This window comes from Ictalurus punctatus, chromosome 25, assembly GCF_001660625.3.
Source record: "Ictalurus punctatus breed USDA103 chromosome 25, Coco_2.0, whole genome shotgun sequence".
NCBI classification, from domain to species: Eukaryota; Metazoa; Chordata; class Actinopteri; order Siluriformes; family Ictaluridae; genus Ictalurus; species Ictalurus punctatus.
The window spans coordinates 605962-631910 of record NC_030440.2 but is presented as its reverse complement, the minus strand read 5'-3'; the positions used below and the strand labels follow the sequence as shown (position 1 = coordinate 631910).

At 39.3% G+C, this 25949-nt stretch overlaps 1 protein-coding gene across 1 annotated transcript in view; it reads left to right on the top strand.

The window, feature by feature from the left end:
• Positions 1–25949, top strand: part of lrfn2b (leucine rich repeat and fibronectin type III domain containing 2b) — a 141605-nt gene that overhangs the window by 95878 nt on the left and 19778 nt on the right. The window contains exon 4 of the mRNA XM_017455439.3: positions 2661–2762. The gene's annotated coding sequence lies outside the window, so the exon portion shown is untranslated. The remainder of the gene's footprint in view (positions 1–2660; positions 2763–25949) is intronic.

Below are 25949 nucleotides of genomic sequence, written 5' to 3'. Positions count from 1 at the left end.
GAAAAATGTTGGTGATTTCCATAATAAATATAGCTAATCAATGTCAACTATATGTGTTACCTATATATATCTAATATTAGCTAAGTCAAACACACATTTTATTTCACATTAACAAACATTCTCCATTTACCTTTAGAGTAAACAAGAATTCCACATCAGTGCATCTAATGTTCTACCAGCCAAAACATTACTAATGTGAGATGGGAAAGGGAAAGGGAACGAGACTCCCAGGTAGGGTCAGTTAATATCAGAGGGTTCAGAACACTTGCACGACTATCGGACATTCCAGATTTATACGTCGGTTGGTTAATTTGCTATTTTTATCATGAAAAAGAAGAAACTGGCATATTTGTGAGTGATCCAGCGATGGCAGGTCTGATACAGTCGGCACACCCCACAGTTTGAATACCTCTGCCTTAAACCCACTTGCCGAAGTAGCACAGCGTAACTGTAAGTTTCAATAACAACATCGAATTTAGAAATGCATAACACAGAAGCATGTTATCTTGCACTGTTATGTCAAGCGAACCTGGTCTGTATACTGCATTGCAGTTATTATGACCGGGAAATAGTCAAAATAGTTTTTTCTCAGCTGGCACAGGTGGTTCCAACAGTAATAATTTAGACATATCTTTTTCAACCACAATCTTTTCCTTCCTTTTCCCTGTCCCTTGCTCTGTTGAAAATGTAGTCCAGATTTAAAAGTGTGAACATGACACTGATAAATGAGAAATGTGTGATCACGTTGAGCTAACAGATGGATTTCTTACCAGCATGTGAATCTGAGCTGTATTTTCTGTAACTGATGTTGATGATGCATAAGGATCTGCTACAGATCAGAGTTAATGGCAGGAAATGTTCCATTTAAACATGCTTCACCAAAGATGCATGGGATTACTCTGTCATTAGGCTCAAATCAAATTAACGTAATGTACCCTTTGCTTAATCAAATATGAATAACCAGTGCAAGAAATATTTTCTGACTTTATTCTGGAAATGCCTTTACTAGCCGATGAATTATTTATATATATATATATATATATATATATATATATATATATATATATATATATATTAGAAATATTGAGTTTCTCATTTGATCTCAAAGCCTCTTAATTGTTTGTATGCTAAAGATTGCGGGGGTTTTTTTTGTTTGTTTGTTTTGTTTTGTTTTGTTTTTTTTACACATCTTGATGGGAAAAGTCTGAAGCTATTTAATTGAAAAATCTAAATCCATATTTTCAACATGAGCTGACATTCATATTCACAATCACCCTCTTATCAACAATCCTTTATTTGCCGAGCTTTCAAGAAAGAACAGGCTTTGAATAATCTCACATTTTGCCACCTGGATGCACTTGGTGTCTCAAAATCAATTCTGAGCCTCTTAATCCCTGTAATCAAATTCATTAGAAAACAATAAATCCCCTTTGCTGAGCATTCATCATGCCGAAACCTTTTATTTAATCGCATGTTGGATGTCTGAAGGCCTTTTGGGTCACTGTGTAATTTCATTGTTCCAGATATTGTACCAATTTCAGGTGTGTCAGGTGGCAATTATTGTCACATAATCAATAATACAATTTGAGGGCAGGGGACAAAATCCTTCATTGTTATGAGATTCTGAATGCAGTGAAAACCAACTGAGGGACGTTTTATTTCACTCAGTCACTGTTATGATTATATATATATATATATACTGAGGTGATCTTGAGACACTAGTTAACCAACTCATGATCACATATCTAACACTAACAAAGTATCAATTAAATCATTAAAGATCATTACATCCATAACGGTCACAATCGAGAATGTAACTCCAAAACACTGTGTTATAATTGATCGCAAGCATTGAAGGTCCAGTAACAAATAAGAGTGTACAGTCAAAAAACCTGATGCTTGGTGCTCTAAATGATAAATATTCTCAATAGATCTTGAGTTCTTGAAGCAAGCTAGTGTTTTCAAAAACATTGTCACTTAACCAGGAGTTCAGGAGCTAGGGAAAGTTTGGGAAAGAAGCTGGAGATACTGTAGATAGAATTGAGGAGAGATTTAAATGATACAGTTTCTTGCAAAGCTAAACAATGGACCGTCTCAGTTTAAAATTCTGTGTTCCTGAACCTGAAATAAAACCGTTTTTACCAATAAAGTTGGACTGTTTTGGGGTTGTTTTTTAAAAAATCCTTACTCTATTAATAAATTTTGCCATTTACTTTCACATGAATTATTGTTCTGAGTGCATTTTAAGATTACCTAGATCACTACACTTCATCCAGGGAAAACACAGACTCTTGCATATCAAAAGTCCCTTCATTTCATCAGCTGTACGAAGGGTCACTGATTCATACATAGAAGAGTAATTCTCAGGTGTCATAGACGAAAAATCTTCTTCTGCTTCACCCTTGATTTTAGAGACATGGGTGCGTCATTTTTCTTCTGTTTACCTTCCTTAAGACAGGGAATTACAGTGCTGCATAAATGCTTCTCCTCTATCCCTTCTTTTCTTCTGTGTGATAGTTCCTGTTAGCTCAGTGATCTTCGAATTTAGTGCAATAAATAGGTTGAACATGGGCTGACAGTACTGGGGCATTGTGTGAAGAATATTTTATTCGGTTGAAACACTAAGGTAATATGACATTTCTCTCTTCTCGTTTGTCAAGGTTAGCGATCCGTCCTACAGTGCAGGTGGGAGGTAATTGGGATTTAATTGACAGTCCTTGAAGACAAGCCAGAACCTATGGCACAGCAGCAGTACAATACAGGTAAACATCTAGAGCCCTTTCTTTCCTTTTAATATTGCATTTCTCTAAAACAGCAGTGCAGACTTTGGTTTATTTTGTTTATCCTGATAGGACACCAATTAGCTCATTAGCAGTATATTTACAGGCCAATTTCTCAAGCCACACATTTATGCTTTCCTCTCAGAATTATGTTACTTAAGAACTTTCAACATGCAAAATGCCTTCACTGTCTTCAACAAAGTCAAACATTTCTAAAAGCTCTAAATAAATGCCATCACATTATAACAACCATGACAAAAAATATATATATATATAGCATGCAACTTGCACAATTAAAGTTACAGGGCATTCGATTTTATTTATTTATTTGAATTACATTTTTTGTTAAAAATGGAAAACAAACCCTACTTTAGGCATGGAAAAAGTCTGACTACATGGTGACACCCAAGAGCCAGCAACCAATCAGGGGAGAGCGAGTGAGAGAGAAATGAGAAGAAAATACATTCAGGCATGATGGAGTTTAATTGTATTTTAGCCAGCTAGATAGTTAATGGTCTAGCTTGATATCATTTATTTAAAAATTGTATATGCAGTAGCTCTAGAGTGGGTAAGAGTGTAATGTTAGGATTTAACTTTGTATGTATCTGTTAAAAATTCCCTGTCGTTTTCTAGTATTAACCACATGATATGTAGTGCAGTTTAATTGGCTAATTCTCACGTCAGAGCAGAAGAACAGCTTTGAGTAGAACGTTTAAGGCCTCATGTTGTAATTATAATAATTCACACATGACATGAATGCACTATTACATGCTTCCTGGGTTAGAATGTTAGTTTTGGAAATGTATATTCACATACAGTTTGTATGTACATACCTGCATTAATTTAATATCAAATTAATGATTTGTTTGACAGCACATATACAGTGCCATGAAATATTAACCTATTGTACAAAATCTTTGTATGATAAAATAATAATAAGAAGCAGAAATTAAAATTCTGACAAAAATCAGAGATGTTTGTATCCCACAATGGTTATAGCCAACTCTTATACCAATTTGGAATGAATTGAAAAATATTTTGATCATTAAGATCATTAAACTAAAGATAGCTAGCTTGTGTTGATGACTATGGATCATTATAAGAAAGCTAGGGCTGCAATTGGAGTCTGCTAGCTAAATATAAGCAGTTTATTGGCTAAAAGCTCAATGAAATAAGATATTAAATTCATTCACACTGCCGTTTTGATTATAAAGATTAAGTACAGGGTAATGGTCCTGTAACGGCGGTCTAACCGATTGCTAACTCTGCCATTCCTCAGGGTTGTTGCACGCACTGGACATGTGACACTGTGAACTTGTATACATAAAATACTTTCCGTTTGTCACAGAGCAAAATAAATTGGACGTCAAGCATAAGAACTACGTACCGCAAGTTTTCAAAATGAAATATAATCCCAATAAACACACTGTCTGTGGTGAATACAGTCAAAAGTCTGTCCAGGGCCACTTCTTCCTCAACTTCCGTTTTCAAACTAACAGTTGTTCAGATTAGACATGTGATGTTATGTAAAGGGGGGGTGGTCTTTATACCATACTCTTGCATATATTCTACATAACGTTTTCCTATCAAGTCAAACACAGAATACCGTCTAATCACTAAATAATTTGAACTTGCTTAAAATTGCAAATCTTAAAATATTCAATCTACACCAGATCCTTATATGGCTCTGACAGATCCTTTTGGGCCTGTATTTGATCCTAAGTATATATTTTTTAAATTTACTGTAATATTTCTTGAAATCCTTTACTGCAGTGATGATCCACTGCAGTGAGGGTGGATTATGGGAACATTTCCAGGTTTTATAAGCACGAGAGGCTTACCGGTTCTATTTCAGCACTTCCAACAGAGCAGAATCCAAACAGTCTTGTTATTTCTAAAAGTCCAGTTCTTGAGGTTTCATGAGCACCAAATTTACCCTGCTGTTTTACAACCCCGATTCCGAAAAAGTTGGGACACTGTGTGAAATGTAAATAAAACCCGAATGCAATCATCTGCAAATCTCATAAACCCATATGTTATTCACGATATAACATAGAAAGCATATCAAATGTAAATGTACCATTTTAAGGATAAAATAAATTCATTTCAAATTCAAAATTACAGTATTTTTTTCCTTTTTGTACTAATGTTTCCTCAGTTTAAACATTTGACATGTTTTCTATGTTCTTATGTGAATAACATATGGGTTTATGAGATTTACAGATCATTGCATTTTGCTTTTATTTACATTTTACACCATGTTCCAACTTTTTTGGAATTGTGGTTGTAAAACACATCCCTCAGGAAGCAGTTTATTGAAAGCCTGAACTAGGCTTTTTTCTTCTTTTTTTCCCCTTTTTTCCTCTGTTTCTGGAGGGTTGCAGGGGATAACCTGATCACTTCAAATCCTGCTTATCTGGAGCCTAAGAAGTCAGGCTATTAAATGGAGGAACCTGATCCTTTCGTTTGTGCTTTAGAGGTCAGACATCAGCAGGCTAGTGAGAACAGTTGGCTAGCAAAGCCTTTAATATTGATCTAAAATACAGATCCAACAGTATGGACAGCAAAACTTTACAGAAAGCAGTATTTTTATGCCATGCTAATGAAAATGTTACAGTTTAATCCTAGCAAGTGAGAGGTGAAGTCATTAGGCATGTTCACTTTGAATTCAGATTGCTGTGGATACTAATTATGGTCTGTGGTCATTAAGACAGCACAGTACACTCTAATTAGACCGAGTTTCACCTGTCAGTTTTAGTGCTGACTTCTGACATAGCCGTAATTAATACCTATTGCAGAGTCTTAAAGCAGTTCAAAGATTTGGTTGAGGAAAGAGAAAGGTTATTTAAGCTTCATAAATTAGATGTGCAGATAAAAACCCCAGTAATTTTACCAAAACAGGTTTGCAGCCAACAGGAAACATTGCCATAGAATGACATTATGGAAGAAAATGCCTGGTTAAAATGAAAAAGTCTGTTGAAAGTAGTCGCATTTTTAAGACACCGTGATGCGGTGAAAATTGTGAACGTTTATGGAAATGATTAATGTTTCCTCTTAAACGGCCTGATGAGTTCGCGGATGTTTGTTAGCTAGCTAACATTATCAGTGAAATTGGTTTACATTAGGAATGTGACTTAATAATCCTCTCAGAAATGTTCTTGTTAGCATATAGCCATTATTTTTGCATGGATGTGTTAGGGCAGGAGTGTTTCAATAATGTCTAGCACACCCTCTAAAAACCAAGTGCTTACATTTCATTAAAAAAAAAAAAAAACAGATAAAAAATGTGGACTGATAAAGCAGCTGAAAATGCAGTCTCATGTAGTTAAAATTTGTTTTCTGTAAATTGCTGTGCAGCTTAAAAGATGGAGACTTTTTAAAAATAATAATAATAAAGTTTAGACATCATACACATCTCTTTTAATAATAGACATAACTGGTCCAAACACTTTCTCAGTTTAGTTTCGTCTGAGTTCAGGGTGTTAGTTTCTCAGAGTGGAATCGCTAATAAAATGCCTCCTCTGTGATAAAACATTTGGATTCAGACATTTATAGAAACCTGGCAGGTTACTTGCTTGTTTTTGTTTTTTGTTTTTTTTCTTGTCTCCAGCACTTTTTAAAAATATAGTTACACCCAAACTGAGGCTGAATTGATGGATGGATAAATGGAAACATGAGTACACACTGAATATAGAAACACTTACAACCCACATGCTGTTGGCTGAAAAATACTAAATATATCTTTCAAACAGGTATACTGCACCGTACAATTAACAAATGAACATCCTACTGTGCGTAGTGATCAGTATAAAAATGATGACCAGGTCCAGTTCACCTTGATTTGGAATCAAGATTGTAAGAGGAATACATCTTAGAGACTTAAACTTTTAGAGGGTTCATTATTGGGGTAAAAATGGCGGGAGTTCCGGTCATGAAAACCGCTTAGCTTGCTCATTGTTTTAATAGAATCAGTGACTAAAGTGACATCTACGCGACGTCGAAAATTGTGATCGGACAAACACGTTCAGTGACTGTGATGCTCATGCATTAGTGAGATATTTAAAGAAAGACAGAAGAGCTGCTGCTGTTCAGGTGACTGAATGTCGATGCAGGATCACCTCGTCCTCCTGTCAGCTAGTGTCAACAATAACGTGGCACAACACATTATTAAAACATCTTCCTTTAATCTACCACCCATCTGTAAGTAGACCTAATTAAAATGCCTGGCAGGTTCTGAGTAAAATGTAGCTGATTTATATGAAATGAAATATGGAACAAGGGGGGAAAAAAGTCTTAATTTGATGTGTGTCTTTAAAATGCGTATATAGATAAAGGGGAATTAAGTAGTGGGTGCTGTGATGTGGAAGAATGATTTCATCCGAAGTCATTGTCGGCTGCTGCCGGATATGACCCTTACTCGAGTAAACAAGTGGCTCTAACGGAAGGATGTTTGATCTTGGACCTTTTAGAAGTGACTTTGAAGCCGTTCTGACGTAACATCTGATGTAGCATTTCATCTCCAGTTTTAAGATGAATATGCTCTGATGTTCCCTTTCCTTATTTCGTTTTTTTTTTTTTTTTTTTTTTGTTCGAGAGAGACAGAGAGAGAGAAGAAAAGTGGATGAAACGCATCAAAAGTGATCCTTCATAAAATATCGGCAAATGCTGAAGTAATCCATAGCACAGTTCCAGTAAAACTTCCCTCTTTAAAAGTAATTGCAGATCGATTTTGGTTTAAAAGCGGGGCATTTAGTGTAATGCAGAAAAAGTCACTTACACACGGGTGGAAATGGATGAGTGTGCACTAACAGAGCGCTTCCACGAGCCCTGTTGTTCTAATAACGCTCTCTTGATAATGAATCTGTGGAAAACTTTCAATGCATCTTTTTAATTCTTGACAACCATTGGAAATTAGACTGCTGTGAAAGGGTAGTGCTGTCTTCCCACTTCCATGAGCTTTAGTCTCTGTTCCACTAAGGGTCAACTCTGGTGCTCATACTTGACCCGTGTGTTCCTGGTCCTTTCCTTTGAACAGGACTTGGGTAGAAACTCATACTCGGGCTAAAATTCCTTGTTGGAGAAGTCCCTACTGTTAGAATCTGTCTTGTTGATTATCGTCCTTCATTTTATATGCTTAGTGTTGGTAAGCCATGGTGGGTCAGTGGTTAGTACAATACACCCAGAACCAGAAGAACATCAGTTCGAGTACCACGAGGTTGACTGTGGTGAAATTGAGGTTGGAAGGTTGTCAATGTCCCAGACATTTCATGGTTGTGTTTTAACCCTTAACTGCTCTGGTGTGACCGAGAGACCAACTCTGACAATGGAAGGACAAGAATAACTGCCCCATCCTTTGGGGTTCCTAAACTAAAATTTCTGGGCAGTAACAGTATAGTCATATCTACCAATGTTAGTTTCTCAGAGGTCCGTCTGCAGTAAAATGTCTCCTCTATGATAAAATTCTTGTACCCAGGCATGTATAGAAACCTTAGGCTAAAGTTTAAAGCCTAAAATATCTGGGTTATGTCTTTGGACTAAAGATTCTCCATGAAAACATGACAATCTCGTTTGCAAGTCCCAGGAGGTTGACAAGACTGAGCCGCACTCAACAGACAGCTTGTTCACTTCGACCAATGGTTTTTAGTCAAATAACCTCCTAACCTCTGTCAGTGCTAATACCAGAAGTGCCTGGCTGTACTAAGTCTCGGGTTTTTAATTGGACTTGTATTATAACCTGTTAGGAGTTTGAATCGATATCCCGGAACGAGCCCCCAGAAAACTTTTAGGATTTGGGAATAGAGAATCGCAGGGTTATGATTCTTAAGAAGAGAGAAAGAGAAAGTACACAAAAAGACGGCACACTCGCCCCACCACACACTTCCCACACCAAGCGCTTAGGAGAGTTTGCCAAATAACACACAGATACACAAAGTTCAAATGTCGAGGTCTCTGATTTTATTCCAAGATAGGCAGAGTATATATCATGCTTGACACACAACAGAGGCCATGGGTTAGAGACAACAGAGACCAAACCGTACGTGTGTCAATCTAAAAAACTCTTTTAAAAAATAAATAAATCTACAATCAAAATAGATACAGATCCAAAATTTATGACTGGTTTAGTTTACACACAAATAGTTTTACCACTGTTACGAGTACGACTCAAAAGAAGCAATAATCGACTGTCAAAATTACGTCACCACGGTCACAGGCATTACTAAATGAGTGAAAGATGAATGGACCGCGCACACACTGTGCTGAACCTCACCTAGCTGAACGTGAGAAGGCTTTTCGCCACGCTGCAGGCTAATGAGTAATGAAGTTCCCACACACCGTCTCCGGTTAGGTTTATGCGACTTAATACAGTGCTGTATTTTTGAGAAATTTGGCGAGTCATAACGATATCAGCGGGAATTCTGTCACAACAGGTGTAAAATACGACGATATCATGGACAATTCTCAAACAGGTAAGAACAAAAACCTTACCTTAGACAGCATGTAGGAACTTCCTTGCTTATAGAGTCTGAAGATTGGTCTAGTCTGGAGTAAACTGTGTAGATTCTGTAGCACCTCTAACAGATCACGGTTTAATTAAACTTCATTTTAGAGCTACAAACACTTCTCTAAGGGGAAAAAAAAGATACTGAAACTCTAACCTCCTAAAAAGTGAACCCTTTCTTAAAGAAGTTATGGAAATAATTAATGCTTTACTTGAAGATTCTAATTTTACAATTTATATAGATAAATTATTTTTTAAATATTCCCATTTAAGTCAGATCTCGATATCAAATTACAAATCATTAAGCAGGGCCAGAAAAAAAGAAATGGAAATTATTAAAGAAATAAACTATATTTATTTAAAATTTTCATTAAGTGAGAATTTTTTTTGCAGTACTCACTAGGCAACATTTAAATTAATGAAGCCGAAGGAGCATATATAAGATCAAGGGCGAAGTGAATAAAGCGGGTGAAAGGAGCTCAGCATAGGCTATTTTTGTAGATTGGAAAAAAAAATAAAATAAACAAGGGCGGAATGCTGTAAAGGAACTGCTAATTAATAATCAACAGTGTACGGACGCTGATAAGATTTCTAAAGAAATCTTCGATTTCTACAGTAAGCTGTACTTCTTTTACTCATCCATAGACGGTGATGTAAGGAATGGGTCCCTAAAGTGGATGAGCGTGTTAAAAATACAAAGCAGACATCAGTATGGATGAAGTGGAAAAAGTCATGAAAAGCCTGCTCGCATCCCGCTAGGCGAACTTCAGCACCACAGTGTGTGTGCGATCCATTTATCTTTCACTCATCTATTAATGCCTGTGACCGTGGTGACGTAATTTTGACAATTTTGACAGTCAATTATCGCTTCTTTTGATTCGTACTCATAAAACTAATGGTAAAAACAATAGGATATTTCTCTGATATTAAATCTCTGTATGTGATGTCTGAAACGTGATGTAATAGAACTCATTAGGGTTGGATGATGGGATTTAGCGTCTGGAGGTATGAATTGACGTACAGATAGCATTGTAAATACATGCCCAATGATGGATGGATAAATTGGTGGATGGATGTATAGATGTTTGGATGTATAGATGGATGGATGGATGGATGGATAGATTAATGGATGGATGGATGGATGGATGGATGGATGAATGTATAGATGGATGGATGTTTGGATGTATAGATGGATGGATACATTAATGGATGGATGGATGGATGGATAGATGGATGGATGTATGGATGTATGGATGGGTGGATGGATGGATGGATGAATGGATGAATGTATAGATGGATGGATGTTTGGATGTATAGATGGATGGATAGATTAATGGATGGATGGATGGATGGATGAATGTATAAATGGATCGATGTATGGATGTATAGATTGATGGATGTATGGATGGATGGATGTATGTATGGGTGGATGAATGTATAGATGGATGGGTGGATGGATGGATGGATGGATGTATAGATGGATGGATGGATGGATGGATGGATGGATGGATGGACAGATGGATAAGTATCTGTGCAGTTTGTCCAAGAGGGCCTCCTTTATTCTTCTTTTAAATTCTCTTCACTGTGTGAAGTGTAGACTGTGCCCTTCCCCTTCAGGTTACTGTAGAGCTTTGTCCTGATGAATTAACACTTACGGTACACACAGTGTTTATAGGCTGGAAAATTTCCCACTGCTTTGTAAAATCATATAGAAACTATTTAAAGATTTTAACACAGGTCCAGTACCACTGCCATAATGTACATCATATACGTGAATCATTAACAGATTCAAGCAGAGTGTTGAATCACTGATGCCTTTTTAAAGGATGGCACCTGCCTGACCTACTTTTCTTCAATTGATAATCAGGTCATGGGGAAAGTGTAGGATGTGACTGAGCGGAGTTGACTGGCTGAGTCTCAACCTGTGCCTGTTTTGTATTCATGTCTCTGACTTGCTTGTTTCAATGTGGAAAAGCATGCAGAACATTCCTTTCTCTATCGTTCCTTCCCGTTCGTTCGTTTGTTTTGCGTTGCCGTAGTGTGTGAAAGCTTTTTTCTCTTCCTCACAGTAGGAAGTACCTTCTTTGTGCTGAAAATAAGTAACTCTGAGGGTTTATTTCAGCATAAGTGGTGGAACAGTGTGAAAAGTTCAGGGTGTGATAACCGTCCAACCCAAAATGTCCCTTTTCAGTACATTCTTTAAATCCATATTCCATTTCAGACTGTCAGTATTAAAGAAGTAGTGCCAACTAAGGCTGACGGACGATCTCCTCCTGCCACCTCCTGTCTTCTGTGAAAAGTTGACCTTGAAAATCACATTTGCGTAAAAACCACGCTTAGGTGGCTGCATAAAGAAACGTAAAATCATTCTAAATATCAACACAAAAGCATTGCTGTGTGTAAATGAACAAAAAAATGTATCTGCAACTGAAACTTGTGTTATTATAGCCTACGTTTATAGTGCTTTTCGTCCCTTTCATCTTCCATGGTGAAAATTGGAATCATTCTGAATGTGTAATATGAATGCATACCATAGCGCTACGCCTGATGTTCGTTCTGTCTGTGGCAGTATAACATTAGAGGCTAAATATTTGAATGTTTGCATACTGAACCTTTTAAGGAATGAAATTTTTCATGTAAACGTTTAAAAGAATTTGACAGCTCTATGATGTATCAGTGTCACTGTATTGATAGCGTCCTATTACTGACTATTTAGTGCAATAAGATGTGGTTTTGGACATAAGCCAAACAAATTATCCTAGCTAGCACTGATTGCTTGAAATGAAAACACTGCCAGAAATGCTGCTTTTTCCTATACTCAGCACTCAGCATTCTTTCTAAATTTCTCAGCGAGGAATTAAACATCGACACTAACTGAAGCCTAACCGATTTAGTAAAGTTTGTGTGTTGGTTTGATTATGAGTTTGTCATAATGAGTGTGCCATTTGAAAAGCTTTCATTTTGCCGTCGTCGCTCTTTTTACGCCCGGTCTTCGTCTAAAAGGGATTAGTTTATTTGAAGCCCTGAGCAGAGTGTGTGGGTTTCTTCACTCCTCTCTCCTAGCTACTGTTTTCCTTGGTGCTAAAATGTGCAGTGCTTCCTAATCCTTGCCAACTGTAATTTGAGTCGCCCTGCAAGCAGTTAAAGAGAGTGGGTGGCAGAACACGGAGGAACACTCGCTCTTCTGCATGTGCTATTCATCCTGGGACAAAAAAGAGTGGGCTTCCCTTATGTATGCTTTTCAAACACACCCACAATCAGACACACTCATGCACACTGTGCTTAATAATAATACATTTGATTTATGTAACTTTGTCATTGACTGTTAGTAAACCACTTTTCATACCTACAAACACCTGAAAGTGGGGCAGTGCTGTCAAGGAAGCGAGACTGAGCTAGATAGCCAAATGAGTGTTAAAACGATGTATATACACAAATCTAAATATATATATATATATATAAACCTATGAATATTCAAATATAAACACATACAAATATAAACATGTTCATATATGCATTAGGAAAAATTAAATATGTACCTTCCCTCTAACACAAATTCCCATAAGAAACAAACAGATTTGTCTTGGAAACAATTGTATTGTTCTGTCTCCAGTCTCCAGAAACTTTACTGTTGCTTTTGACCCGTTTCTTGGGTCCACTTTGAGGAGGATGTTGAGGGAAGCAAAGATGAACCCGAAGGTCAACGTTTCAGAATTGCACAGTTTAATAAATTCTTAGACTTGTCAGTTTTCAAAAATATTAATTATAAATAAACACTAATAAACAAAAAAATGATTAGATGCTTCATAAGAACGAGCTGTGTTATGGTGATGGCAATGTTTTGGGGGTTTTTTCAGGACATTGTAAACTCTTGTAGTGGCTAGGCCCAGTGCTTGGATACATGCAAAGAGAAATGCTGTAGAGCAAAGATGTCTTCAAAAATAATTCGATTAAATGTTTCTCCATTGAAAGAAAAATACTATAAATATCAGTAAACCGTATTAAATGAAACAATGGCAATATTTGGTTTGATGAAAAAGTAGTCTCCGGTAGAATTAGTGCAGGTTTATAAGGAAATGAGCTGTAAGTGTTATTGAGTATCTTGCAGAACCAGCCACATTTCTTATGGAGATTTTGACTGTCGCACTCGCTTCTGATTTTTGCAGCAAAACCCAGCAGCCATCATTATTAAGTGGCCTCTTACATAATACACTGCTTTCTTTACAACATTTTTTCTGTAGCATTTCATTTTGTGCAGGGAAAGTAATGTTTGGGAATTTAAAATGTGTTGTTTTTTTTTTTACTGATTCGATAATGTAGAAATCACAAAATAAAACACTATAACAAAGTTTGTACTGAACAAATAGGGTGCCTAATGTAGATATTCATTCCAGGGTTGAATGTGAACAAATGCATACACAAATGTACGCACATAAGTGTTCTAAAAACATCTGAGTGTCACTCGGGTGCTCTCTCGTGCTTCCTCTTATTAGAGCTGTTTATGGTGTCGGATATGATCCCTCATTTATTCTCTATCATCTCCGCTGTACGTGTCCACTGTTTGAGAGACTCTGCAGTACTTAAGCCTCAGGAATCGCTGTGCTGCAGCACATTGCCAAGCATATGCAGAAGAGCTGAGGATAATTATGGGTAATTGCTGTGGGAGAGATGGCTCTGCTCATTACTCAGTGGCCAGCAAGGGTGGAAGGACAGCAAATAGAGAGATTTTGCAATCACAGAAATGAATGTAAAATCAAGCAAACTTTGCAATATTAGGAGGATCTTACAATTTTTTAAAAAATGACTGCAGATTTTCTACAGGTTTGGGCCGAGACGCACCATGTGACGTCATCACAACGCACATTCAGGCAAAGCCTTCTTCGATTCGCGTGCGTCGGGCATGAGTACAGCTAAAAGGTGTCATTTACCAACAAACACCACTGCAAAAGACCGTGCAAAACTATTTTGTGCATTTGCAATTTCACCAATTCAAGTAGTTTTCTGAAAGAAAAAAAAAAAGGTTAAAAAAAAAAACAACTTGAAAAAAACCTGCATTTCTGAAAATCAAGCATTTTTGGCTGCAGCATCCATCCATCCATCTTCTATACCGCTTACTCCTTCCTTCAGGGTCGCAGGGAACCTGGAGCCTATCCCAGGGAGCATGGGGCACAAGGCGGGGTACACCCTGGACAGGGTGCCAATCGTAGGGCGCAATCACATACACACTCACACACTCATTCATACACTACAGACACTTTAGACACGCCAATCAGCCTACCATGCATGTGTTTGGACTGGGGGAGGAAACCAGAGTACCCGGAGGAAACCCCCACAGCACGGGGAGAACATGCAAACTCCGCACACACAGGGTCACGGTGGGAATCGAACCCCCGACCCTGGAGGTGTGAGACGAACATGCAACCACTAAGCCACCGTGTGCCCTAAAACCTCCTCTGTATGGACTGAATAAGGTAGAACCAGGAGTAGTGGTCAGGAAAGCAGAAAATGGCTACATTAGACCAACAGTGAGTTTCTGGTTTGTTGGTTATTTGATGATAAACCAACCTGTTTATACCGACTTCGACTTTGGATCTGTTTGAGTGTTGTAGAAATAAAAAGTCTTTTACCTGCACCTGTCTCTGCCACCTGACAGTGTTGCTTTACCAGCTGCCTCTTATTGAAAATGAATGGGGGATGAGTGAGTGTCACCTTCCAGATGAAAATCCCTTAATGCATACAAAATCTTACATTTAATTAGCTGATTAAAAACAATGTACTCAAGGGTCAGATCTTGTACACAGGCCTCGAACCGAATGGCCCTGGTCCAGTGTGTGGACATTGCACTTGTGCACTGCACTTCATGCTGACTGCTTTCTCAGTGGAATTGAGCCTTGGGATTGCAGTGTAGTTTTATGCGTTATCGTATATATGTCATAGAATGTGCAACCCTCATAACTCTTCTTCCTCGCTGCGACAACACAATCACACTTCCCTGACCTCTCCATGCTCTCCCCAACACTCCTACTGCGAACACACTGCTGACTCTGAGACCACTACCGAGTGCTGATTTGTATTCATTCTAAAGCTATTGACACTTGTCAAACAAACCCCACCACTCTTCACTAATATCACACCCATACAATGCATTCATATTGACTAAAAATGGAGAAATATAATCTACAAAATAGTGTTACCTACATATTTAGCCTGGGTGAAGGAGATGATGAAACCCAAGATGATTTAAATGAGGTTAGTGTTGTGGGTGCAACCTGCAGTACAAAGCACAAATTTCAGCTGAATTTTCATGTCTGCGTGACAATGCACCGAAATTTCTCTCCTTCGGATGGTCTTCAGTGCAGTATACATAGTTTTCACCTAGACTGAAAGCAAACTATAGATGAGAAGGTGAAATGAAGGTGAAAGTAAAATTGAAAACTAAAGCCGATCCAGCAAGTGAAAGTAAAAGCTTACTAGTGAGCGAAAATTAACGAGGCAAAGGAAAACTCTCAGGTCAAAGCAGATCTGGTTATCTAGAAATCAAAAGCTAACTAACAAGGAAAGATAGATAGCCAGCGAAAGCAAGCTAATGGCCTAAAGCTCAGTGAGTGATAACATGCAAAATACTAACAAGCAAAAAAAAAAAAAAAACAGCTCAAAGGTGAATGCAAGCTAGCCTACTGTGATCAGTAATGGCCAGCTTGATAAATTCTCACCGCATGTGCAATTATGTTTATTCCTGCTGTAATAGAACAAACAGGCTGGGAGTCATGGACAGAAGGGTGTCGATCGTGTATGCTCATGAGAAGAGTAGCCACGCCCAGCCAAACATTTCCCAGATTGATGGCATCAGCATATTCTGTTGGTGTTTACGAAGTGTTTCATCACATTTCTGTCTTGTTTTTACTTTTGTTTATTTATTTAGAATTTGCTTGAGGTTTAAAATAGCACTCAGGTTTTCAGATAATAAATAAATTTATATGTCATTTTCTACTGTTGTGTCAGCAAGGATGAAGGTTGACCAGGAAACATCATTAAAACACTGCACCTGCTCTTTTATTGGCGGAACAACAACAGGCTTTGTGGTTAGCTGTAGAAATGAACTAGCCAGCGCAACTGGGAACAAATAACAGTTTCTTTAAATGGTGCACTTATATAGCACTTTTATCCAAAGCACTTTACACTGTGTCTCATTCACACCAATGGTAGCAGAGCTGCCATGCAAAGCGCTAACTTGCCATCGGGAGCAACTCGGGGTTCAGTCACTCGCCCAAGGACACTTCGGCATGCTGAGTCACGTGGGCCGGGAATCGAACCGCCAATCCTACGATTAGTGGACGACCCGCTCTACCACCTGATCCACAGCCGCCCTGAGACTCTACTGGAAGAAAGACACAAACGAATATAAAACAATGTGCTGGCACAGCCAAACTAACATTCCTACACTAACAATAAACACTTAATTTAACAAAGCACAGACCCTGAATTTCAAAAGAATGGGCAGAGGCTCACAGGTGTTCAAACCTGACGTACAGACTTTACTGAGGTACAGAGACGCTACAATACTACACCAATCAGCCATAGCATTAAAACCGCCTGTCTAATACTGTGTTGGTCTCCTTTGTGTTGCTGAAACAGATCTGACCCATCGAGGCATCGACTCCACAAGACCTCTGAAGGTGTGCTCGGGTACCTGGTACCAAGAACTTAGCAGCAAGTTCCCTAAGTTCTGTAAGTTGTGAAGTTGGACATCTATAGATCAGACTTGTTTGTCCAACACATCCCACAGATGCTCTATTGAATTGAGGTCTGGGGAATTTGTCAGGCCAAGTCAAGACCTTTTGTCATGTTCCTTAAACCATTTAATGTTACAGCTGATCGGTGTATATTTCTGGGATCTTAACCACTTGGAATTGTTTCGTTTTCCTTTCCTTAGTGAATTATTCTGCCTGCTCTGTAAGCTCACATTTTTCAGCTTTTAAGCACATTTATTATACTGTTCTTATGCAAACATATGTTTTTTTTTTACTCTGCGGACTCCAGAGGAGTAATATCACACTCTGGTAATATCACTGGTGGGTTTCCTCATACTCATTACAACAGTATGCTTCTAATGGTAATTTCTGTATTTTATAGGATAACAAATCTACTTTTAACTACATGTTGCCATTGTTATATCCCTCCCTGTTGAGCTTCTTGCTGAACATAAACAAACAAGCTTAACGAGCAGCCAGGCATCAAAAAGCACACTGCGAGGTTCATCGATCTTCTCCAGGCAAATAAGTTTTTCTCCCACTTATAAAAGTCTTATCTGCTAGTGCAAGCGACCTTCCCAGGACTTAGTGTGCCTTAGGAGTTGATTGACACTGCGATATCACAGCGATGAGAGCCTCTGGGTGGAAACCCCCCAAATCTCTAGTCTCCGAATGAAAAGGTTATGTAATGCTTATCAGATGAGTAAAAATAAGTTTTGCCTCTCGTTTTTGATTTTATTTTTTTTTTTGAAAACCCAGCCAGATAAGATCAATGATTTATCAGTACTCTGTGAAAGCACCAGGCATCCCATGTGTTAGCATGGTTTTGCAGTTTTATGAAAAAGAAAGACTGAAAGAAGCTCAGATTATCCTCTGAGAGAGTATCATTAATGGCATTCATTTGAGATTTTTGTCATCTCAATAGAAATATTGCCCGTCAGCTTGCAACATATATAGCAAGCCCTACTGTACTGTTGCAGTCATGGCACAGTGTTTTCCCCAGAGACTGCTGGACCAAGGTCAATGTTCAGTTCCATTTCCGTGGTTACAGGGAGGTCTCGGATTGCTCTATTGTAAAAGCGTGTGACAGGGTTGTATGATCTTATATGCAAAGGGCCAGTTGAATTAACTTTTACTCGTGGTTCTTGTTTGGTTGGAATGAAAACCTGAAGCCACACTGGCCCTTTGCGGTTAAAAATGCACAGCCCTGGTGTATGATGCATCCGATATCGTGATGTAATTATTTTGGCATGTCTTGTATTAAAAGTCCTTGAGTTTTGGAATTTATTTTAACAGCATGCATGCAACAAACATGCTGTGTGTGTGTGTGTGTGTGTGTGTGTGTGTGTGTGTGTGTGTGTGTGTGTGTGTGTGTGTGTGTGTGTGTGCGTGCGTGTGCAGGGGCCCTCAAACTTTAAATATTTATTCATAGAGACAGACCAGCAGGTTGGTTCGACATTTGTTTATCTGTACTCCTCATTATACACACACACACACACACACACACACACACACACACACACACACACACACACACACACACACACACACACAGAGCACATGTTTGTTGCAAGCATGCTGTTAAAATAAATTCAATGGACAGTGTTTACAGGTCTTATCAAAATGAGCTTTTCTAAGAAAAAAAAAACAGAAATAATGTGAGGTAAAAAGATTGTTAAAGTGTAATATAGCTCATATTATACTTTTACTGTGTGTGTGTGTGTGTGTGTGTGTGTGTGTATGTATGTGTGTGGTATCCCTCCCTAAAGACCTGTTGTCCTGAATACCTGACACTGTGCTCCAAGATTCGTCAGTGATACAAAACAGCAGGTGTCTGTCTATCACTGTATCAGTAAAGTTTACGTCTGTCTGTCTGTCTGTCTGTCTACATGGATACAGACAATGATTAGAATGATTAGATGGATGGATAATAGACTGGTAGAGGGTTGATAAATGGGATGAACGGTCCATATGATGAATGTATAAATTACAGATTGATGGATGGATGAAAGATATGAGTGGGTGGAGGAAAGAAGGATAGACCGGTGATGGATAAACTGGGTCTAGCAATTGTTAATAATATTATTAAATATTATTATTATGATTATTATTATTATCATACACTCCAATGAATATAGGGTCCCATGTGGAGCAGTTGCTAAAATGTTACCACATTGTGTGTGTGTGTGTGTGTGTGTGTGTGTGTGTGTGTGTGTGTGTGTGTGTGTGCGCGCTGTGTGCATTCTAATCCAGTGTGGATAATTGCACTCACAATCAGAAGTTGTGTCACCTCTGCATTCACAATTAATCCCCAATTAAAGGCTATTAACTCTTCAAGAGGGCACCACAGAGGCAGCAGGCAGGTAGAAGACGAGTGATTTCAAGCAGAAAATAGAGAAAAAGAAGTGTGTTTTCTTTCACTCAATAACCCAAACAAGTTTACTGTCACTGCTGATAAATGAGTGCAGTGTGGCGAGTACACTCCACTCAGTCATGCAGGCAGCACCACAGTGAAAATACACACACTGAGCACAAGCGACCTAACGGCTGTGGTTAACAATTTACCTAGCTAGCATGTAGCCTTGTACAGTAACACTGGAAATGAGACATTGTGGGCATTGTGATTATTAACACTTTCAGATGTGCTGGTGCTGAGCGAGAGAGTGCCCATACAGATCAAATTCCACATGGTTTCAGTAGATTTAGTATCCAAGTGTATTAGCATCAACATTTGTGTCGTACTAAAATGAGCAGTTCGTAGATTTATTAAACTGTCATTTGTATGACATTTACATGGATTTGATTATATTGTTTTAGCAGTCTTCCCTTCTGTGAAGCCATCGCCTGATTGGCTGCACTCATTTGCATAAAGTTTAATTTTTTTTCCTGATGAACAGCAAGCCAGATTGTGCTGTGCAGATCTGTCAGAGTACTCTATTGATGAATGGGATGCAGTTTGGCAAAATGTAAGTGGACACATCCTGTAAACCAGCATGACGAGCGAATATTTTAATTTTGATTTATTTTGAAGATTTTAATTGAACCCCTAATCGTGGCGGAAATTTTGAAACACAGCCAGGGACCCAGGGGTATTGTGTCTGAGCTATATGCTGTTACAACAAAAGTCCGTCTGGACCCAGTCCAACCTGAGGGAAAATAAAGCATGATTATTTTTAATAATAGTAACTTGTATGTAAATGTAACTTTAATGACAGCCATTCACTGATGAAAAATGAAGTTAATGGTCGTCGAACATGTTAACACTTGAATTTATCCAGTCATTGGCTTTCAACAATATTCCAACCTGCGAGTGCTTTACCTTTCTCTTAATGTGTAGCCGAATGTAATATGATTTGTGAATGACTACAATTCTGAGTTATAAATTGTTTAGGTCCAGTTATAATAGTATGGATGAAATCAATTAAGTTAACTAGACTATTTGACTGAGTAGATAGGAAAACAGGAAAATGAATACTTCCCTCTTGATTCACAAGAAAATACATGAAAATATAGCATTAAAGTAAAATGTGCTGAGTTAATATTATTTTTGACATCAACCCGCCAAGCCTAAATGAGATCTAAATTCGTTATACATTTAAATTGTCATACATCTTGTCATTTATAGACTAAACTTACATTGTTTGTAAACAAGTTATTTATTATATTATATGTATACACACCAAATTTGGCTCAAATACATACAATGGGTTCTTTAGGAAATCTTTTCCCTCTGTGTTACACTTGGCCATAAGAGCGTCATTACCACATAATAATAATAATAATAATAATAATAATAATAATAATAATAATAATAACTGACACTGAATCAATGTTCTGCATGCTGGAACTGTTGTGTAATCAATTTACACATAGTAACTATATGTAATTAATTTACACAAGTCTGGGCTTGTCAATTATAATACAAATGCATGTTTATATGTACAAATTTATTGAGATGGAATCATGCACTTTTTACAGTGTGCATCTTGATAAATAGATGGACGCAGGTATTTTTTGCAATGTTTGTTACCTTTTCATGTTACTAATATGAAAGTCAGATTTGACTAAATATTGATGGCCCACATGCCTAATGTGATCACCAACCCCCAGACATAGTACTGATCACAAAAACTATGAAAATTTCCTAAGCAAAGAAAGTTTGCTGATATTGAGGGCCACCGAGAGACACTTCAGAAGAAGACTTTATTTGTCACATATAGATTATAGCACAGTGAAATTGTTTTCTTCCCAGCTTGTTAGAAAGTTGGGGTCAGAGCACAGGGTCAGCCAGGATACACCACCCCTGGAGCAGATAGGGTTAAGAGCCATGCTGAAGGGCCCAACAGTGGTAGCTTGCCAGTGCTGGGGCTTAGAAATACAAGCTCCAGATCAGTAACGCAAAGCCTTAACCACTGAGCCTCCACTTCAACTTGTCTTGATATCAGTGGTGTTAGTGGTGACTCAATTTTTAAAGGATCTGTGTTACTGTTTCAAAGTTCAAGCCCCGACAGTTCCAAGCTGCCACCGTTAATCGTCTCTGCCCTAGCAGTGCTGTCTCATAGCTGATCCTGCTCCCTAACACTACATTTCAACGAGCTAGGATGTGCAAAGAGAAGCATTTCACTATACATGAACAGTATAATACTGGCAGTCTTCATCCTCTTCTTTATCTAATCCAATTATTAAAACCAAACTCCTATTAACCAACATAACTATTGGTGTTGGAAGCAGAAACGTACACTGAAGCAGAATTTGAGTTCTTTAGGTTATATTTTTAGTAAACGGTGTCAACATATTACTAATTCCTATTGGAGATTCAATATTTTATATTTTCAATTTGGCTTGGATTTTTATAGATGCTCCCTGGCGAGAGGAGTTATGAGCACACGCCATCTAACATGTGGGGCTGCCGAGTACTCTCCTCTAATCCAGTTCTCCATAAGTTCAGTGACATTTCGGAGCAGCTTAACACATCTTACAGCAACTTTTTTCATGGCTCACATGCTTTATGGGGCTTTTTTAACATTTTTCTATTTTAGCACAATAGCGCTCACTCCCAGGCAATATTATCAGGCAGCAGAGGAGCGTCATGGAAGATCTGCAGCTGAGTCTTTAAAGCCTCTCTTGAAGAGATGAGCTGCTAATGACCCTGCAGTTCTGAGCTCAGGCACACGAATGTGATCTTTGTTGATGACAGAGAGCTTGTGACCAGAGGTGATATAAATTGGGCAGAATTTTTGGAAGATATTGAGAGGCATTTGATGTATGTTATGTCTTTGATGATAATGATGACATAATTATGATGGTTGATATGGCCAGAAAGATAGTCATCCTCCTAGGGATAAGTTTATTCAGTTAAATTTATTTACTAATGACAGAAATCTATCCAGACAGTATGGTGGTGCAGTGGGTCGCATTGCCACATCAAAGCCCCAGGGTCTCCTGTTTAATCCTAAGCTCAGGTTACTGTCTATGCAGAGTTTCTGTGCAAGTTCTCCCCATGTCTGTGTGGGTTTCCTCTGGGTTCTCCAGTGTTCTTCTCATAATAACAAGCCAGAAGGTGGATTGGCTAAAATAAATTTCCTCTAGGTGTGAACGAGTATGTGCATGGGGCCTCTGCGATGGACTGGTGTTCTATCCAGGGTTCACCCAGTGTTCCCAGAATAGGTTTCAGATCCACTGCAACCCTGACCAGGATATAGTGGTTACTGAAAGTGAATGAATGAGAAATTTGTCCCTCTGTTATCTCTTGCTTTCCCTCATCCTCCATTATAGCATGATCTGTATTGTATTAATTGTCTTGCACTACTTGCCACTTAACGAGTACTGATTTGGTAATTATGATAATCAACCATCCCTGTTTATTGAGGACATGAAGAAAGTGGAGTTCCCTTTGAAAGGAAACTCAGTGTTGGGTGAGCTTCATGCTGTGGGAAGCTCCCTTATGCAGGACCGGTGTGCATCACACCTATTGTGTACATTGTAAGCGCTTTACAATCAGGCAGCTCCACTCATGGCTCGATCTCTCTTCTCAGCCGAAGGGAGTTGGGTTTCAGAGCCTCACGGATCTGGGTCGGCCACTGCTGAGGCAGCCAGCCGGCTCAAGTCCTCGGGATACCGTAGGGATCTGGAAGAGGAGCCGGAGACAACCATGGCTCTATCTCTTGTTCTGTCTTCTGGGTCCGACTCTCCACCGGATTTTGGAGCTCATGTTGCGACTCCCCCTTCCAGTATGCAAAGCCAACCCACCCTCTCTGAGTCTAAGGAGCCAGAGGGGGGATCCATTGCACCAAAAATGGACAGCACCTCTCAAGTATATAAAGAGCTGCTTGAAGTGATTACTAGGGCTGTAGAGAAGCTTAATCTAGACTGGCCTGGGGAAGAGGAAGTGGCTCGCAGCAAGCTGGATGAATATAAATCTCCCCAGTGAATATAAAGCTCCCTCACACCGCAGAAAACTCCCCTTTTTTCCAGAAGTGCATGATGAAATATCATGCTTCTAGGAAAAACCATACACGCTGAATTTATAACCTCACAATGTCTAATTATTTGGCCATTGTGGGGAATGAACAGGACAAGGTGGAGGAGGTGCTTGTGAACTACCTCTCTCCATTAACGGCAAATTTAGGGGGGCCAGCTTTGCCATCCAAGCAGTGTAAGGCCACATAGGCATTGGTTGGCAAAGCCTATGAGGCACCGGGTCTTGCTTGTGGGTCACTGCATACAATGACAGTGTTGCAGGCCTACCAAACGGACCTGCTGAGTGAGCTCGACAGCAGGGATGGAATTGGCAGTGGCAGAGCTTTGCCGCACCATGGATTTGTTTCTTCGGGCGACCAAGCAAATGATCATATCGGCTGTCCTATGGGTAGCTTGGTTGTGGCAGAGAGGCACTTATGGCCCAACCTCTCAGGGAAGGGGGAATAGGATAAGGTCTCCCTGCTGGACACCCTGTTGAACCTTCTGGCCTGTTCAGCTGCACAGTTAATGCTATCGTTGACATGGAAACTACTGCCAAATGTGTCTCCATGGGTTCTGTCAACCATTGAAAAGGGTTACCAGGTCCAGTTCAGAACTCGACCCCACTGGTTCAGAGGTGTGCTCACCATAGAATTCAGCACAGAGCAGAGACTGGCGTTAGTGCAGGAAATAAGATCCCTCTTGGAAAAAGGGGCCATAGAACATGTACCCCATTCTCTGAGGGAGGGAGGTTTTTACAGCTAAACTGTGGGTCTGTCCCCTGAGGGGCACCAGCTGTCAACCGAGGTTGTAGAGACCATGTTGAACACAAGAAAATTGTATGTGCTCAAGTGGTGACTTTTTGTCTTGTGGTGTGAGGAACTGCACAATAGCTACAGTCCTGGAGTTCTTAGAGGGACGTTTCTCAGCAGGGTTGGCTCCTTCTACAATGTAGAATGGCCATGTCAGCCAGCCACACCCCTATTGATGGAGCCTTTGTGGGGCAACATCCTCTAACATCAAGGTTTATGTGTGAGTCACTCTTAGAATCAGCCTCAGAGAAGATTCTGACTCGAAAGGTAGCTCTTCTGCTGGCCCTGATATCTCTTAAGTGAGTAAGGTGCTCTACAAGCTTTCTCTGTTGCCCCTTCCTGTCTTGACTTTGCCCCTGGATTAGCCGATGCCTTCCTATATCCTAGGCCGGATTATATTCCTAAAGAACCTAAGGATGCTGCCCAGCTGGTAGTGTTGCAGGCTTTTTGCCCTCCTCCATTCCTTACATCGGAACAAGAGAAATTGCGCCTTCTGTATCCAGTAAGGGCTCTCTGTACTTACGTCCACCGTTCCAGCCAGTGACGTAAGTCGGAGCATTTGATGGTCTACTTTGGTGGTGACAGTAGTGGTGATGCTGTGTCGAAACTAGCACATCTCTAATTGGATAGTGGAATCAACCTCTATCGCTTATGAGGGCTCATTCCACTAGGGGGGTCACCTCCTTGAAGGCTTAATACAAAGGGGTGCCCTTACAGGATATGTGTGCTGTGGATCTATGCCACTCAAATTCATTCGATATTACAGTTTAGAAGCTCACGCAACATTGAGTTCCCTTTGAAAGGGAACGTCTGGCTTATGCTTGTAACCCTGTTCCCCGAGAATGGAACAAGACATTACATACCTTTGTCATACTGGGGCATGCCTGTGAATTGCGTCTTCACTTCAGATAATAGAGGTTGAGGACATGGTTCACAGGTAGCATTTTTATAGTCACGCAACATGTGTAATTGCCACGTCACCTGACCATGGCTGGCCTATACATAGGCATGATTTCACACAGACTTCAGATACCGGTCATGCGCAGGCACTTCCAACAGCGTGAAGCTCAGGCAACGTCTCATTCCCATTTCAGGGGACAGGGTTAAACCAGATGTTTTTACATCTTTATCTCTTGCGTTTTCTCTTTGTGCTGTTAGAAAAAGCCCAAGCTGGAAATGGCAGGACAAATAGAGATGGCATTTTATATACAGAACAACACAGTTTTTATTTATATTATCTATTTATCTTTAAATGGAATAAATTGTCATTGTATTTAGTATATTGTACAGTTGTTCCTTACCATCAATCCACCACCATTTTTTTTTCCAAAGTGGCCAAACTATAAAATTATGTGGATTAGCTTCTTCTCACTAACTGGAGAGCAGTACCATTACTTTTTCAAGCTCCTTTTGATCCTGTTCTATCTGCAGCCAATAAAGTGCTTCCAGCCCAGTAGGAGGAGTGTGTGTGTGTGTGTGTGTGTGTGTGTGTGGATATCCACATCCAGGCTTCAAATTAAATGGTCATGGAAGATTTGTCCATTCGCCAAAGCCTCCGTGTCCTTGCCTGTGATTTCTTGGTGATTTATGCTACATGGGTGGCAGGAACTGGCTTGTACTGGCCTTTCAGCAAATGAACCCATTTAGT